This window comes from Carettochelys insculpta, chromosome 3, assembly GCF_033958435.1.
Source record: "Carettochelys insculpta isolate YL-2023 chromosome 3, ASM3395843v1, whole genome shotgun sequence".
Taxonomy (NCBI): Eukaryota; Metazoa; Chordata; order Testudines; family Carettochelyidae; genus Carettochelys; species Carettochelys insculpta.
This window is the reverse complement of record NC_134139.1, coordinates 201,701,723-201,718,777: the sequence shown is the minus strand read 5'-3', so window position 1 is coordinate 201,718,777 and position 17,055 is coordinate 201,701,723. Positions and strand designations below refer to the sequence as shown.

The 17,055-nt window shown below is 43.3% G+C and overlaps 2 long non-coding RNA genes across 2 annotated transcripts; one reads left to right on the top strand and one right to left on the bottom strand.

Annotated features, from left to right (window-relative positions):
* The first annotated feature begins 2,339 nt into the window (after window positions 1-2,339).
* On the top strand, window positions 2,340-6,745 carry LOC142010631 (uncharacterized). The gene is made up of 3 exons (XR_012644855.1): window positions 2,340-2,419; window positions 3,828-3,948; window positions 6,595-6,745. It is a non-coding gene; the product is annotated as an uncharacterized LOC142010631 (long non-coding RNA).
* A 5,256-nt stretch (window positions 6,746-12,001) lies between these two features.
* On the bottom strand, window positions 12,002-16,621 carry LOC142011629 (uncharacterized). Its single transcript, XR_012645153.1, has 2 exons — window positions 14,385-16,621; window positions 12,002-12,231 (listed from the first exon to the last, which is right to left on the bottom strand). It is a non-coding gene; the product is annotated as an uncharacterized LOC142011629 (long non-coding RNA).
* Between the last annotated feature and the right edge of the window lie 434 nt (window positions 16,622-17,055).

The window sequence follows — 17,055 nt, the reverse complement described above, 5'->3', positions numbered from 1 at the left end:
GAGCTGTACACAGTAACCCGCTGCCATCTGACAAGAATGTACAGCCCTTTTGTCTCAATACTACGTTAACTGTGATCCACATTATTGGTGATGAACCATGCAAATGAGCCAGATGGATCTGTGTTGCTGTTTGGTGAGCTATGAAACAAGTACACAATTGACAGGTAATGTGAAAAGGCTTCACAAAATTTCACTCCAGACTTGTGAACGGGTTTTTCTGCAGACAACTCAAAGTGTTTACAGAGAAATTGCTAGTTAAGGAAGGGCAACAGAGCTGGGTCAAGTTGACAAAGAACCACACACGGCAGAGAGGCTTGCTGGAAAATCCTCATAGAAAAACTCTGCTGTATCGTACCAAGCAAAGAGGTGTTCTTTTTCTTCACCAGGATGTTTTGCACAACCAACATATCTTACACAAACTGGGCTGACACAAAACATGTTGCAAGAAGGCCACAGAATTTTCCAGAGACAAACTTACAAAAAATCAATAAACATGCCTGGTTTTGTCCTTAAATGAACAGAAGGGACAACTCACACTCCTGTTGGATGTTTCTAATATTTGAAAGAAGCATGGGGCACTTTCTGATTGGCCCAGATCAACTCTCACCGTGAGACAAACCAAACCCTAACACCCTTCACCATCTCTGTAAAGCGGAGATGTTTATTTCAAAGAGACACCAGAGGGGAATTTCATATTCTGGCCACAGGGACCTCCACAGATCAGGTAAGAACTAAAATCTCTTCAATGATAATCACCTCTTAATTCTGTCCATTAAAGTAATTTCCAGGTAGGCAGCTGCAAACAACACCAAGAACACTGCTGCCATAATATGTGAGTGAACTGCTTCAATAAACTTCTATTTTGAGAAACCAGTCATTGCTATTAGCAAGCTAAACTGGAAAACACCTTCACCTGTGTTTCCATTGTTATGTTCCAGAAGTACATGTATTTTGTTTATCCAAATGAAAACAGGACAATTTTAAAGCTAAATAATTCTCAGATAGGAGGTATGTAAGCTAAATCTTGAAAATGACTGAAATGTTTAAACCTACCATTATAGCAGTTCACTACCAATTTTAAACATGGGTACAAATTATGGTCTCAGCTCTCGTTTAAAATGGAAGCAAAGATTCTCAGGCAATTCTACCCTTCAGCAGCTGTGAGTTTGGAATAAAATCTTAAGTGTTCGCAACTGCTGAACTTAAACCATGTAGATGACTAAGATGCATAATGTAAACTTGCATTTTGCTAAGAAGTTTAATGTTCGTTGTCTAGAAATCATGACAAGCCAACACACAGTTAAGTGCACTGAGGGAGGTTACATTTTCCATTCAAGGGCTAATACTATTTGTAACAGGAAACTGGGCATAGGAAATCTGAAAGGTTTCATGGTTTATTCTGGAAATCAGACAGTTTGTGGTTAGCAGAAATAGACAGCCTCCTACCCAAAAAGAGGAGAAAACTTTTCTTCTATTTTCGACTAAAGACTTTTATCATGATCTGCATAATGAAAGTGGGGAAAAAATCTGCAATACAGGTAAAATTCCCACCAAATTTCAATAGCTGAAATTATTATCCAAGTATTATATTTCAGGTTCAAAGTCTGACAATTACTTTGTATTGATCACCTTAGTCATGAAGTGACTTGTCTAAATTTCTAAATCTCACTTTGGAGCTGTGGGTTCAATGCTACAGACACTTCTGTAAGTTGATATCAAATATGTTTAATTAGAAATTCATAAAACAATCTACTGTTATGGATTCATAGTTCCATGTTCATTATACAATCACCTGCAGAATATATTGTAAAATTAGGATAAAGTTTGCTGTATAAGCAGACTGTGAGAGGAATTGCATGAAATGATTTGATTTACTATCTGCTTTCTTAATGTATTGTCACATATCCCATTGAACTCATTCGATCAGATCACATAAACACCATTATGTAATCATCTTTGTTTTGCTGTCTGTAATCTAATTACTTTCAATACTATTTGGCTACTAAAACTAATAAACATGCAATATTTCAGTCTGCATTTTGACTAAAGAACTACTGTGAGACTAAGAAACCTGCTGTGAGTAACAGGCTGATGAAGATTGCTCACCCAGCTTGCACTATAAAATGCATCATTCCTCATGTAACTCTATTTTCCTAAAATGTACCTGCACCACCTCTGTTCCTGTGAAGAAAACATGTATTATCACAAATAGATCACAGCACACATATTATTTCATTTAGTTACAGCCAGTATTTCCATAGCTCAGCATTTCACAGTCTCCAGCACGAAATAAATACAGGAATTCTCCATTTTCTGTCTGTCTCTTTTATCTAGTGACACTGAGTTCCCAGCCAGAGTTCAGCCATGAAGATCCTTTACCTTCTTTTTGCTGCCCTGTTGGTGTTTCAAGTTGCTTCTGGTAAGATCTCAATTATAGCAAAGATAACGTAGAGCGGTATTGACAAGTCTATACTGTTGTTGGCTAGAACTTTACATCATAAATTTTTAAATGCTTTTTTTGTCTGAAGGGTGCTAATGGATGCCTAGGTTGTAGCAGACACTGGAAAAGTGGCAGGATCTGTACTGGGTGAAGGAGGTGCCTTTCTTGTGATCATAAACATCCACTTAGATCTGACTGAATTTTGACCTGTTGAAGAATCCTCAGTTCTTATCTGCAATGTTCTTCAGCAGCTGTTGCTAGAGGATTGCTTCTAAATAGCCCCAGTTCTGTATCTACTCTGAACCTCCTCCTGATATTTCATGAGCCACAGATCTGATCATCCAGCAGATAGGAGAAAGGGAAGACAGATCCTCTTCCTCTGATCTACCATGATGCTAAGGTCCCTTTTGGTAAAGAGCTGGTGCTCTGGACTGCAGCTTGTAGTCTGAAGTTCTGTTGACTATAATAATTCAGTGCATTCACAGCTCTTATTAAGGAAGGGTTCATGCCATAGGAAGATTGTATAATGTGAGAAAACATCCCAGATCTCTAATATGGCAGACCTGTGTCTTAACCACACTCTCTCAGAAACACAAGTGCTTGGATTGATTCCTGGAAATGACGTGATTGTGGGTGAAATAGAATATGCAGAAATTTCAGTGCAGGATCTTAGGTCTTGCATTTATAACTGTTGGTTGTGGATCGTTTTGTGAAACCACTTTTGTCTCTAGCTAAACTTTTTAGTCCAGGTACCCTAAATCCTGGGGCTATAGAAGTTTTGTCAGTCCTTTCAAGAGGACCGGCTTGTGTGGTGTATGTAAAGCTAGCAAATGGTTGTGAGGTAACTATTCCCAAGGGCTGAGTTTTCAGAAGCATGTCTGGAGAGAACCCTTCTGCTTCTGAAAATTGGAGCCATCTAATCCTGTGCTGAGCTGGTTCAGTCCTGCGCAGTCATTGATCAGTTGCCATAATTTTCCAGGTACATTGATCTTAGGCACCACAACCAATCAGAGCCAGAGCAGCAGCCCATAAGGGAAGTCGGGTGCAGGCAATTGCCATCGTGTTATCCCTTAAATGTGTGGAGCAGTGAAGGATACCTGTGCTCTGAGTCAGTTCCTAAATGCATCCAACCAGCCAGAGCCCCATTTAATTAACTTGCTCTGCTCTCTGTTTAGAGGCTGCTACTGGATATAGTCAGCACTACAGCCATGTCTACAGCAATAAAGCTGTGGTGGAACTGTGCCTTGAGTGATACTCACAGTGCTTATTTGAGCAGCTCTCAGTGACTATGAAATCCACTCCAGAGGAAAAGCCTGGCAACCTAGAATAGCAGCCCCTTAGTCATCCTCTTCCTCCAGGTTATAAGTATGTCCCATTCTTTGTGCAGGACTGGTGCGGCATGCTTGGACCCCATTCCAGTGTAGAAGTATTGGGGGCGTATGCCAGTTGTCCTGTTCCCGCTTTACTATACCATTTGGAAGGTGCCCATTGGGCTTCTGCTGCTTACGGTAAGGTTACATACAATTCCACAGCAGAGACATTGCACCATGAATAGAAATAAAAAGCAGTCAAGTAGCATTTTAAAGACTAGCAAAATAATTTATTAGGTGAGCTTTCGTGGGACAGACCCACTTCTTCAGACCACAGCCAGACCTGACCAGACTCAATATTTAAGGCACAGAGAACCAAAAACAGTAAGGTATGTGTGTGTTACTGAAAAAAAGACTTTCGCATCACTATTCAAAGAGAAGCAGCCGAGCTGGCTTTTATATTCATATTCGACACATTAACATGTGGTTTGAACCGGGATGTGAACTTTCTGAGTCACTACAGGGGCTCGTCTGCATACCTGGCTTAATCTAATGCTAGACCTTCCTCCCCCACCCCTCCACTCTCTGATTTGCTCACCTTGATATTTTTTTTTTCTGATTTGTCCTCCTTGCTTACTGTTTTTGGTTCTCTGTGCCTTAAATACTGAGGTCTGTTCTGGTCTGGCTGTGGTCTGAAGAAGTGGGTCTGTCCCATGAAAGCTCACCTAATAAATTATTTTGCTAGTCTTTAAAGTGCTACTTGACTGCTTTTTGTTTTGATTGTGTATAGACCAGCATGGCTCCCTCTCTGTTACTATTCAACATGAATAGAAATGTGTGTTCCTCTCCTTTCAATATCCAAACTCGTTGGGTGCCATATGAAGAGCGATTAAAAGGAAAGTGAATTTTCAGCTTAGAAAAGAGGAGAGTAAGGAGGAATATAATAGAGGTCTAAGGAATCAAAGCAGATATAAAGAAAGTGAATAAAGGAAAGTAATCTACTTGTTCCAATAACCTAAGAACTAGGGATCACCAAATGAAATGATTAGATAGCAGATTTCAAACAAGCAAAAAGAAGTATTTCTTCTTAATGACACACAGTCAACCTGTGGAACTCCTCGCCAGAGGGGGTTGTGAAGATCAGGACTTTAACAGGGTTCGAAAAAGAACTAGATAAATTCATGGGGGTTAGGTCCATCAATGGCCACTAGCCCAGATGGGTTGAAAAGTTTATCAGAGGCTGGCAATGGGTGACAGGCAGGGATCACTGGATGACTGCCTGTTCAGTTCGCTCCCTTTGGGACATCTGGCACTGGCCACTGTCAGATGACAGGACACTGGGCTATACGGACCTTTCATCTGACCTAGTGTGGCCATTCTTATGACCTTATCTCTTGTTTAATGCTCTTGGAATTGCAGGGTGCATGGCATAGCCCAGAGGCAATACACAGAATGTATGCCTCAGATACCTAGAACCTGGGGTGCACCGGGGCTGGAGTGCTCTCAGCATACATTAGAACTGCCCTGCTGTTCTCTTTCACTCCCACTTTACCCAGACTGCCAATGGGAAGGTCTGCAGAACATCCCAGAAGCCCCAGTGCTCTAGAGCTTACCCCTCTGATATCTGATAAATCCCCAATCCACCTCTAGCATTCCCTGTACTCCAGTGCTTGCAAGATAGTCAGCACAAACCCAGTTACATCAACTAACTCCATGCTGCGCACGCTTTGACATAACTCTCCCTCAGCCAATTGTGTTGCTTTTACACTTCTACACGCAAGTGGAGCAACTTGTACACACACGGGAGATGGGGAGGGGGGAGCCTGAAACAGTCCTGCTGTGTAAATTGTTTTCCCTATTCCAGAATGGAAGAACTAAAGCCAAGTCCCCAGTTCAGAGCAGTAGGTTCCCAGGTGATATCAATCTTGAGTAACTCTGGGAGCAAAATGAATGCTGTCTGCAAACGGGCAGCATCTCTGTAACTTCACAGCTGTAGTACACAAAAAAGAAGCCTCAGTGTTTTGATTTTAACAGCAACGAAGGGTCCTGTGGCACCTTATAGGCTAACAGAAAAGTTTTGAGCATGAGCTTTTGTGAGGCTGTGCTCACGAAAGCTCATGCTCAAAACTTTTCTGTTAGTCTATAAGGTGCCACAGGACCCTTCATTGCTGTTACAGATCCAGACTAACATGGCTACCCCTCTGATACTTGTTTTGATTTTAGTTACCCCTCTGGGCATGTGTATGATTTGCAAGATGCATCCCAGTATAAAATTATTCAAAGTTATTAAATGCCATTTCCAGCTGGCCTGATCAAGTAGGTAATGTTAGTTGGGTTACCATGTCTGAACTTTCAAAAAAAGAGGAAATCCCTGAGTGGGAATGAATCCGTATCAGTATCAACCAACTTACATTGTATTAATGTATTATGGTATATATAGTACCTGAATACCCACTCAGGGTTATTCTCTTTTTGAAAGTTTAACAATGGTGAACATACATTAAGGGTCTGGTGGAATGCCCTCAATAAGAGGAGTAATTTATTATCTACCAGGTATAACTGGTGAAACGTTGTTAATCTGCTGCTGAATTTGCTGCATTCTAGTCAACATTTTAACTATGCCAAAGGTCAATAGGAAGTGCATTTAAAAATGAGAATGGTCTTCTCATACTAGAGAGTTAGAGGCAGGTAAGCAGACTTCCGTGTTCAAATGTGTTTGTTTATTGTATTAACCAGACATCTGCACTGATGGGATAATTTTTCCTGTTCTTTTTTTAGCTGGAATTTTAAGTAATTTCTCATGGGTACAAGCAAATAATCTAATCATCTCTTGTCTCTCTGCAGAACGCTTGGCTGACATCTATGTTCATGGCTTAGGCATGATCTCTGGGAATCTGGTGACATCCTTTCACCTCTAAAATTATTAGATCCTGCTACAGTGGAACCCTGAAGCACTGTTCATTTGGGCTGGACAGAGGCATGTGTGCTGGAAAAAATCCAAATGGGAGAATATCCATCACTGATAAAAGGTTACATCTCCTTTTTTAATAAAAACAAGTCATCATTACATTGAAGTGCTGAAATGAGTGTTCGTGTTCTGGTGGAGTGAGAGTGAAGTGTTCACCAGCCTTAATGTAGCTACAGAAATATCCTTCTCTATTATCTTTGATTTTAGTTACATCTTACCTGGGACACCAAGAAGGGAGGCATCAAAAAGAGAAAGTCAGGAGGATGGGACTCACAGGGTGAATCCATTTGTCCTGCAGCCACTTTAAGGGAACATGTCTGAGGCAGTAGGGAGTTCGTGGTACCCATCCTCCTTATCCCCCAGTAGCTGCACTCTGCCCTCGTTGTCTCCTGGCCCTACCCCTCCTCCACATTCCAATCCATGTGGGTGGATAGAGGCAGCCATCTCTTCACAAAGCAAGACCGGAGAGCTCTGTCTTCTTCACTTTCACCCACACAGATCCTCAATACAATTAAGTTCATTTTTCAAAGTTAAGATGTAACCCACACACCAATGTGTGCTTAAGTGTGTGGGCTACAGAGACTCTTTGAAGTGCTCTGTGATGGGTGGGATACCTAAAACTTGGACAACACTGTAGATACATGCACACTAGTGGGGTTAATTGTGGAAAACTAATACTTGAACACAGACCTGTTGCGAAGACACGTCCTAGCTAAAGCTGGTCTCTGAATTTGGCTTTGCAATATGTCACATTGACCAAAGCCCACTGAATTCTGGAGGACTCTGCTGTTGACTTCTGTCAGTTGTAGACACTTACCCGGGATGAACTCCTGGCTCCATTGATGTCAATTAACAAATCCCATTTCACCTCTTGATAGCTATTTCCTCTACAGGCATCCTTGATAATAGCGGCACAGAAAATGTGGGGCTCATTAATAAAGGAGCTTATCCAAAATTTTTGTTTGAAATATTGTTTGTTTTCCTTTTGAAACTGCTGTTTCATCAGTAGGGAAACTTTCTGGGGGAACAAGTCAGTTTCAATGAAAACTTAATTTTTTGAAAAATGGAAACAATGTTGAGGTTGAAACCTTCATTAGCTTTGTCTTATTATTTATCTGGGAGCCCATGTGCTGGACAGAACCGCATTATGTTTGGCACAGTACAAACAGAGTGAAAGATGGTCCTTGACTCATGGACTTTACAAACTATCGGACAAGAAGCAGCAGATGGATGCATTCTGATGGGGGAATACATGGAAACAAGGAGCCAATCATGGCCAGCATCATCCTCAGTGGTATCAGCACGGGAAGAACCTAATCCCTTTGTCAAGTTAGCTGTAGGCTTCACAGCACATGAGAGTTTTATGGAGCCATTTTGGAGGAGGATAGTGAGGTGCTTTGTGGATGTTTATGGGGTCCCCTTCCCAAGCCTGAGGAGCAGCATGTAAAATTACAGGAGTGCTTATGATATACGATATAGATTGAACCGGTCCAATCCAGCACTCTTGGGACCTGACCAGTGCTGGATGAGAGAATTTGCCGGACCATGGGAGGTCAATATTGTCCACTGCTTACTGGGCTCTTTGAAGGCATGTAGGGGTAAGTTACTGCTAAACAACAGCCCAGAACACTGACAGACAGAACTGGGGGCTGTAAAGAAACTTTTCGGGCTGTTGGAAACTTGGCCACACCCACAATAAGTGGTCCTCCAACTAACTGAAGTCATGCTGGCTGATGGATGTTGCCAGACAAGAGAGTTGCAGACTGCAGAGGTTCAATCTGTTATGTCGCAGACATCCATAACTTCCCCTCAAGCCTTTAAAACACATCAAATAGCAGACAAGGTTTTACCTGGTAGTTAAACTTTTACCTTCCTATTCAATAATCATAAGGCACACACGCAGTGCAACAGACTTTTGGGCAGGTCCTGGCCAAGGGACTAAGGGGCTGTGAGGCAACAAACAGAGCCAGGGAACAGAGACGTCAGGACACAGCCACAGCCAGGTTTCCCCAGTCAAACCCACACCCATTTGATTCCCTCGCCTGCCCTTCCTCCACCATTAACCCACCCATGTGGCCCTGTGCAAGAGGCTCCCTGGGCAAAGTCAGTCAGCTCTGTTTTCAGACACTAGAGGGCGGCACAACACCGTAGTTGGCTTCTTGCTGCACCATAGGATTCAAAGTCCTGCCCCATGGAACAGCTGATAGCGGTGCCTCAGGCATCAAGCAGTGAAGGAAAGGGGCAAAGGGTCTAGCTCAGTGGTCAGTTCTGTGGCCTTGTAAACCCAGCACTGTGAACTGAATCCTGGAGAGGGCCATTTAGGGGTCTGGGTCAAATAGATTAAAATAAAATCTGTCAGGGATGGTGATAGGCCCTGCTGTGAGGCTGGGGGGGGCTGGACTTGATGACCTCTACAGGTCCAGCTCTGTGAGATAGAATGTTATACCATGTTAAGGTCCCAGATCTGGCTTCATTCTAAGCATGCAGCTGGGGCTCCCCTCAAAAGAAAAGCCCTGATTGTTAGGAGACTTGTGATCAGAGCTGGCACCACTGGTAGCTGGTCCATTTCACAGAAGGAGTGAATAGATTCCCAGCTGACACCTGTGGATGGGACAGCTCTGTACACACCTCACCCCCAGCATAGAGACGTACCAGCAGTGTCACAGAACTAGCGTGGAGAAGCCACTATAGCTCTGCTGTGCTGCTGGTGGTGATGGCACCCTCCCCTCGCATCCCATTGGCAGGCAACACTGGGGTGCGCAAGGGGAGGAGAAAATTTGGGTCAGCAGAAGGGGCCTGGAGATGCACCAGTGGCTGAAGGAGGAGATGCACAGATACTCCTCACCCCAGATCTCTACCAGAGGCAGGTGCCCACTGGCCTGCTAGGACGGTTTTTCGACTGGCCCTGGTCCTAAGGTACACTGAGTCTGGGACTCCTGTACAGTAACCTGAGCTGGGCTGGTTAATTTCCAGGTGGCTGCACAGCCAGGATACAAGGACTGACCCAGCTGTCACTCTCTGGTCCAGCAGGACCATGGATGCTCCTTATCCTGAGAGCCTATGAGCCTAGGGGCTGGAGGGGCATCTGGGGCCAGGGCAAAAGCTTTAGCAGCCTGGCTGGGGCAGCACAGGATTGAGGTCAGAGCCACACAGCAGTCCTGGAGAATGTGGGGTCAGGGCGAGGAGTGCAGAGCTGGAGCAAGAGTCCCCCAGCTGCCCCATGGCAATGCAGATCCAGGTCTGGAGTCCCGAGGAACGGTGGGGCTGGAGTCCCCTGGTGGCCCTGTGGGAATGGAGGCCAGAGTCCCCCAGCAGCACTGTGGGACCAGGGCTGGAGTTCCCAGGAAGCATGGGGCCAGAGCCCTCTGGCGTTCCTATGGCATTGCAGGACCACAGTCCCCCAGCATCTCCACAGCAGTGCAAGGCCGTGGTTGGAGTCCCCAGGAAGCATGGGGCCAGAGTCCCTTGACAGCCCTGTGGAAGCTCAGGGTCTGGAGTCTCCCAGCAGTATGGGGCCAGGCCCATGGCCTCATGGCACAAGCCAGAGTCAGGCCTCCCCCTGCAGCAAAAGGGCCAGCACCACAGTGGGTGGGGTGCCTGCTGGGGCAATAGCTTGCAGGCAGCAGGTGTCAGGCTTGGGGACCAGTGGCAGGAGACCTCCCCTGGTCCAACAAATCCTCTTGTTTGGGTCCTGTCAGTTCCTGATGGTGCTGGACCAGGGAGGTGCAATCTGTACCAAGAGCACCGAGATGAAAACCACCAGGAAAAGGTAAAGGACCCTCCTGTCTGAAGTTTGCTGAGGATCCCAGCACCACTAGTTAGTAAACACTTCAAGAGAGAGGAAATGGAAATAATCCCAGTATGTATAGGCCTCTGAAGGTCGTAAAAGGAGGAGATGGTGCACTCTTGGCTTGAGGCCCATGACAGTTAGCCTATGTGCTCTGCCACACTTTTAATAGTGACAGTTACCAGTCCTTCCTTCAATGGTACAAATGCCACAGGAGCAAACAGCATTTCCTGAGATATGGCTTAGATACAGACTCTGTGTGTGTTTGTCTTATACAATTAGATCTCAGTTGTATTTCAGTTATGTTCCTACTTCTGGGAAACACATACTTAGATGAAAGCCTCTCAGCTTTCCCGGGGGAAAAAAATCTGCAGAAGAACATTTGAAATGATGCACCCTAGAGCTTTAAGAGAAATCAAAAGAACCTACATCTATTATTTTTCAAAAAAACAGAATTTTCAAGCCACTCCCATGACTGCATGAAGCTAACTCATACTTCTTGAACTCTCAGTGTTCACAAAAATATCCTCTCCAGCACAGTGAGTGTGTCTGCGCCTCCTATGATTGTTCATCTGGTTATGGGGAAAACCAGGAAGACTGGTTCCTCAAAGGGTGGAGCTTTATCTTCTTTGCACCTTCTGAGGATCAGAGCCCCAGTGGTTTGATGGGTTCTGAGGTTTTTTTTTCTCTTTTTTACAGCTCCTTTCTGTGTTGTACAGTCCTTTATGAACACTGTAATGGGATTCCCTTCCCCTGTAGTTCAGCTGTGTTTTAAACCCATCTGTAATCAGCTTTTAGGCAAATTGGCACCTCCCTGGGAGGTCTACTGATGTCCTGTCAGGGGTCAATTGTTACATGTAGCATAGATGCAGCTGTGTCTGGCCCTCAGGTGCCAGGTGGGTGAGGTCGTATGTTTTACTGGGACTATTTCTGCTGGTGAGAGAGACAAGCTCGAAAACCTTTCGCTCTCGCCAAGAGAGATCGGTTCAGTAAAAGATATTCCCTCACCCATCTTGGTGGATTTCAAGGAAGATGCATTCCATTTCCCCTGGGGTTAAAAAAAAAAAAGCCATACCACAACAGACTGAATATTTAAGGCACAGAGAACCAAATTGAGTCTGTTCTGGTATGGCTATGATCTGAAGAAGTGGGTCTGTCCTACGAAAGCTCACCACTTAATAAATTATTTTGTTAGTCTTTAAAGGCTACTGGACTGCTTTTTTGTTTTGATAGAATATAGTCGAACACAGCTATCTCTTTGTTACTATCCATTTCCCCTGGTGCTGCAGTGTTCTTGTGCTGGATGGGTTGAGGTAGGTGTGCTCTGTAAGCACAGAGAAAGCACCCATTTCTGGAGCTGTTATTGTGACCCAATAGTTGTGATGCTTCTGGCAGCTGGTATTTACACCTTCATAAACACATTCACCTCCCAATGCATCTTCACCTCCTCAGAGCCTCTCTCCTGCAACATGTGAAAGGAATGCTCACAACTGCAGTTGCATTTGTCAATAGTTTGTTTTTATTGAATGGAGACATTGTGTCTTGATGCTGCCGCTCTCTCCGGCCTTGCAGATGTCTGCTGATCAGGGGGCTGGTAGCCATTTGCAGCATTTGATTTTTCCATTGAGACAGGTTCCAATGGCAGTGCTGGAGGATGGACAGACCCTGGAGCGGCAGAAGCCAAACTGATTTCTGCATTTAATATTATCCAGGAAATCAGCATTCCCTGTGCAAAGAGAGGAAGTTGGTTGGAGTCTGAACTTTTATTTACAAATAAAGGGAAACCATGAGCAGAAACTTTATCTACATTTGTAAATTCTAAGGCCAGATGTGTTTCTTGATCTTTTTCTATCAGGAAGCTGCTTGCTGCCTTACTAAACTGTCTCAGGGAGACCTTTAGAACAGGTCTTTGAGAAGTTCTGATTTGCTCTGACTTCCTGTATAACAGAAATGAAGGAATTTCATCCAGGAATTCCTGCATCAAACCTATAACTTCTGTTTGAGCTAGAGCAACATCCCTGAAACCTCCCCACAAATAGTAGGATTAGACATATATCAGGGGCTGGCTCCCAAGATTTCCAGCCTGAGTGTGAACTTCTACAGCTCTGAAGGGTCCTACAACATTCCTTTCAGGGAATCTCTTTTCCGTTGTAAAATTCTGGCCACCGAATGGGGCTATTGAAGGAAGCATTATAGCTACGTGGAAAGTCAGAGCAGCCACCACAGTCAGGAGAGACAAAATTATTCCAACTGCTGGTTAATAGGTCAAGTGCAGCAACTTTAAATCTTTCTTTCTTCCCCGAGAACACCTCCCCTCTTTAGACTGTAACTCTTTGGGACAGGGATTATCTGCTTCTCTGTTTTTACAGCCACTGGGAACATGTGCTCCTCCATTTTGGCTAGACTTTTGGCATAACTGGTAATCACCATAAATAATAATAATAGTAATAATAATAATAATAATAATAATAATAATAATGGCAGATTACTAAAGGATGATCCTTTCTAATCCATCACTCTTTCGTCCGGCTACAACCATAATCCGGCATGATTTTAGTTAGCCAGATGACCACTTATATTGGTTGTGACCAAGATTCCTGTGGTCCCATACAGTTTATTTACAGCCACCAGTCCTTGCTCCCAGTGTCCTGTGCTGTTTTTTAGCTCTGATTTACCCCTAAATGTCTTCTAAGACCCCAATAAACAGTGGAAGCGTTGGTAACGCTGCTAGCCAATATTGACCATCTTTGGTCCAGCAAATTCTCTCATTTGGCAACAGCCAAGTCTGGAAGTGCCACATGAGAGAGGGTCAACCTGTACTTGAACTGTTTACTTACCCCACTGAAAGTGGGGTGGCTTTTAACTCTTTCCTGTCACTTCCACCTTCTAGAAGTGATGTTACAGACAGTACTGGTTGGCCAGGAGTTTGGCTTTGTACTGACAAGCAGAGTTTTCCCTTGATTTTAGAATATACCCAGAGTGACAACTCAACTGCATGGACTGGGAATTACACCTCTGGGCAGTAGGATTTATTTATTTGTTTCCATTGGAGCTCCAGCTAAAATATTCTATAAAAAGAATTATAAGGATAGTGCTAATGAGTTGTTGGACGTACTTATAGAATGGGAAAATCTTTTCACTGTGAGTAAATGGTGAATACCTAGGCTAATTTGTCAAGACTTTTCCTGTTGATGTTGAAAAGTGTAAAACTAATCATATTTCTATAGGGGTGCAGAGGAACAGGAAGGGAGAACAGAGCATATTTAAGTGTGCAGAAACATACATAGACACATATTAGCTCTGATTCAGCAATCTGAACTGTAAGCACAGGCTTCAGTCTGCCTCTCTTCAACAAAACACAGAAGCACATACTTAAATGTAAGAGTTCGTGCCTTTGGGTGTGTCTGCACTGCTGTCAGAGTGCAGTATGTGCAGTTACGTAACTTTGATCTAACTGACTTGAACAGCACATAAAGGCAAGCAACTGAATATTGGCAACATGTACAAGAGCTTGTATACAAATGCTACATGTCTAAATCCTAAATTGGGTGAACTAGATCAGTGTTTTTTCACTTTTTTTTTTATAAAGAACCCCTTTTACAAAAGTACCTCCAGACTTCTCTCACCTACCACCGGTTGAAAAACATGGTCCTAAATTAATCTGAGGTCTTGAAACAAGTGTCATTCAATCTTTCCACATATCTGCACCCTTTGCAGGAGTCAGATTTGCTTTGCATGCCATCACGAGGAACCTCACTTAAAAATTATTTACATACAAAAACATACAAAAATATCACAGAAGACTATTACTGAAAGCTTGCTGACTTTCTACCATCTTCTTATCAAACCAATGAATTGGAATAAAAATATTGTACTTACATTTCAGCAGAAGGCATGTGAAGCAGTAGAAACAAGTCATTGTCTGAATGAAATTTTAGATTGTACTGACTTCACCAGTGTTTTTATATAGCCTGTTGTAAAAGGTCAAATATCTAGATGAGTTGATGTACCCCCCAGAAGACCTCGGTGTACCTCCCCAAGGGCACTTGTACCACTGGTTGAGAAACACTGAACTAGAGTGCCTGGCATTAAATATAGATGTGGATACAATAGTACCACAGAAGCTAGGTGGAATGAGGACAATCAATGAGCCATAATAATGCCAGCTTACAGAATACATAGGAATGACAGAATAAGTTGTACTGGTGAAGGAGGGGCAGTACAGCTGAAAGAAGGTGTAAGGTAAAACTCACAGATGAGTCAAATTGTGCTATAGGATCTCAATGGATATAAATTCTATTTCTTGAGCAATAAGAATGTAGCCATTGGAATAGCCTACCAACAACCTCACCAGGATGGATATGATAACTGTAAAATGCTCAAGAATATCAGAGACATTTCAAAGGCAGAAAATGCACTAATAATAGTAGATTTAAACTGTGCTAATATTGACTGGGTACTTGTGACCTCAGGAAAGAGTGCTGAGGTAAAATTTCTAGAACATTTAAATAACTTCCCCCCTCCCAGCAGTTGGTTTTGGAACCCAGAAGTAAACAGACAGTGCTTAATTTAGGCCTAATGTTGAACTCAGTTTCTGGTCCAAGAGTTGAATATAGCTGACCTGCTAAAGTGGCCACATGCCATTAAGAAAATAACAAAGACACACACCGCTTTAGTATTTAACTTCAAAATGAGAAACTATACTAAAATGTCAAGTATCGGAGGGGTAGCCGTGTTAGTCTGGATCTGTAACAGCAACGAAGGGTCCTGTGGCACCTTATAGAATAACAGAAAAGTTTTGAGCATGAGCTTGGAAAGACCAGCATCTGATGAAGTGAGTCTGTGCTCACGAAAGCTCATGCTCAAAACTTTTCTGTTATTCTATAAGGTGCCACGGGACCCTTCGTTGCTACACTAAAATGAGGACTCTAGTTCAATGGAAGTTGAAAGGAACAGTTGTAGGGGAGAAATGTTTGCAAAATGCATGGAGATGATTTAAAAACTCCATGGAGATTTAAATTAAATATATCACAATTTTATTTTTAAAAAACACAGAAAACAAAGTATGAAAACCAAAAAAGAAATGCCACCATAGCTGCACAACAGCGCAACAGAGGCATTTTGAGGCAAAAGAAAACGAAAGGATTTGAGGAACAGCTAGCAAAGACACAAAATTAAAAAAATTATATTTGAACAATAAGAAAGTATCAGTTGGAATATACAGTCAACAACCTGACTAGGATGGATATGATCATTGTAAAATGGTTAAGGAGATCTGAGATGCTTCACAGGGAGAGAACAGAGTAATAATGATAGATGTAAACTATGCTAATATTGACTGGGTACATGTGACCTCAGGAAGGAATGCTGAGATAAAATGAGAGAAAGAGAAAAACAGGGTCAGGCCAGGGTCTATGGAAGAGCAATAGAAGGGAAATATATTAAACGTAGATTAAATAGGTCGCTGTTCCCAGAGTAAACTAGACAAGGCAAATCCAGAATCAGCAGGAATTTGGTAGAATCAATAATGGCCAATTAATACACCTGGGACCAATTGGGAAGCTTCCCAGCTCAAAGGAGCTAGGCTAGTCAGGACACCTAGAGCCAATGAAGAACTAGCTGAGACTGATTCTAAAAGGTTCCTCTTCAGTTGTCTCAGTGCATGTGAGGAGGTGATAAGAAAGGAGATGTGGAGAACCTGAGAGTAGCAAAAGTGCAAGCAGGTACCAGAGGGAAGAGCCTGAGGTGAGGCAGGTGCTGAGGACGGCTGGGAGGAAGTGGCCCAGGGATTTGTAGCTGTCAAGTTTCTGAGACTAGAGACACTTCAGGCAGCTGCTATTCCAGGGTCCTGGGCTGGAGCCCGGTGTGGAGGTTGACGTCAAGCTTTCCCCATTCTGCACTATTCAGCACGGAATGACTGATATTGGTTGGGGTGTTTGTCCTGCCCGAATGTGTCAAGATCTCCTTCAGCAGACCCCTGTGGGCAAAGATCTCCACAATGACCTTGGCCATTGTTTTAGAGGTCATTTTTTGCTGCTTGATGCATTACGTCATTATTCTAACATCCCCACCCTCTCACTCAAATATCCCATTTATTTATCCTCCCTATAATTATGTGGATCCAGCTCACCTGGAGCACACTGGAAAAGGAAGAAGAGAACAGCAAAGAGTAAATAAAGGCTTCTCATGGCTGAAAGTCTGCAGGGGATCCACCCGTCTCTGCTGAGGCAAAACTCTGTAGGAGATGGAGGTGAAGATATCTTCAGGATGGAGAGCCCCTGTTTATATAAAGGCTTGGGGACTGTGGAATGCTGAGGTTTGGCAATCTGGTCAATAATTAAACCATTTATACCTTGATTACCCTTGCTATAGCAGATCAGTTACCTCTGTGAGCTCAGTTACATATGTCCATCATCCTGCAATTGGCAGAGTGATCTAACATTAAACAGCTGTGTACGTGCTGTGTGCCATAAATCATGGCTTAATGGCTTATTTTGTCAAATACATCTTCAAGCCGATGACTATTCCTGTGGATGAGTGTGATGGAGAG